We start from the raw sequence: 1252 nt of genomic DNA, 5'->3' as shown, positions 1-1252 counted from the left end.
TCATTGGAAAACATCCCACAGGTCTGTGTGAGTATTGTCAGGAGGAGGAATCAGTAGAACATGTTCTATGTCACTGCCAAAAATATATTACAGAAAGAGAAATATTCAGAAGGACACCACAGGAGATACTAGATGCAAAGCAAATACTCGGTCAAACAGGAAATTATAATTCTTTAATTGTATTCTTGAGGGAAACTGGGTTAATAAATAGAATATAAAGTATAATTGTTATTGTTATTATTACTAATAGTTTTTTTATTTAATAAAAATTATTATTATTTTTTTTATATATAAAGTTCTGTTAGTCACTCTGGTCCATACTCCAGTATAGTAGGTGGCGGTAATGCACCTTAACATTGGATGCCACCCACCATAAAACATGAAGAAGAAGAAAACAAGAACAGGTGGTGGCGGTTCTGAACCAATGAGCATTAAGCTGTGTCGTCAGTCAGTCGTTTCCCATCATGCTTTTGATCAGCGCAGTCGGTGGAGAGCAACTGCACAATCCGACACAGCCGCCTCGCCGTCGCGAGAGTTTTTTGGCACACGTCAGCATGACATCAGAGCAAGTCGGACGTAACTCGGACACTTTTCTAACCGGCATGCATCTCGCGGTGATCACTGGTGATCGGTTCTGCACAGATTTTGCTCATCTCAAACAAGCCTTTTATTTCCAGAACATGATGCATGATGGGATACACTAAGCCTCGAATAGCGCTCCGGAGCGGTATTTGAGATAGTGTGGATTTAGTGTGCGTTAAGGGCACTGCTCTTTGCCGTTTTTAATACCTGGGACAGTCTTGCGCACTTACTTCCAAGTGGCCAAGACCGCAAGTGTGGGTATTTGGACAAGGCAATGGTGGAATTCATCTATGCTTTATATACCACAAATATGTATATTACGGTAGCTTGTTACAATACGATCATAATTTATTTCATTTGCGTTATATCTTGCAGCTTTAGTAATTAGTTTATTGTTGTTGACAGATACATGTTACAGTGAGACAAAACGATGACCGCATATGCATCGAAAGCAAAGCCTTCAGAGTTGGTAGATTGTATCGGTGTCCTTTTTGTGCAATACAGTACAGAATACATTCTGTAAGTAATAGTATAATAATTATTACCACTGTAGCGTCTGGACCAATCAAGCACACAATTTTTCATTTGATTTAACAAATCAGTTATTCATTAGATTAACAAATCGTCACAGTCACCTCACCCAATAAACTGGGTGCCAGGATGTCTGCAA

At 39.3% G+C, this 1252-nt stretch overlaps 1 long non-coding RNA gene across 1 annotated transcript in view; it reads left to right on the top strand.

The window, feature by feature from the left end:
• The first annotated feature begins 390 nt into the window (after nt 1-390).
• Nucleotides 391-1252, top strand: part of LOC107751719 (uncharacterized) — a 2347-nt gene continuing 1485 nt past the window's right edge. Inside the window, exons 1-2 of the long non-coding RNA XR_001641289.1 lie at nt 391-413; nt 988-1101. This is a non-coding gene — a long non-coding RNA (uncharacterized LOC107751719). The remainder of the gene's footprint in view (nt 414-987; nt 1102-1252) is intronic.

The sequence above is a fragment of the Sinocyclocheilus rhinocerous genome, unplaced genomic scaffold, assembly GCF_001515625.1.
Source record: "Sinocyclocheilus rhinocerous isolate Xijiao unplaced genomic scaffold, SAMN03320098_v1.1 scaffold1162, whole genome shotgun sequence".
Taxonomy (NCBI): domain Eukaryota; kingdom Metazoa; phylum Chordata; class Actinopteri; order Cypriniformes; family Cyprinidae; genus Sinocyclocheilus; species Sinocyclocheilus rhinocerous.
This window is presented reverse-complemented; position numbering and strand designations above follow the sequence as displayed.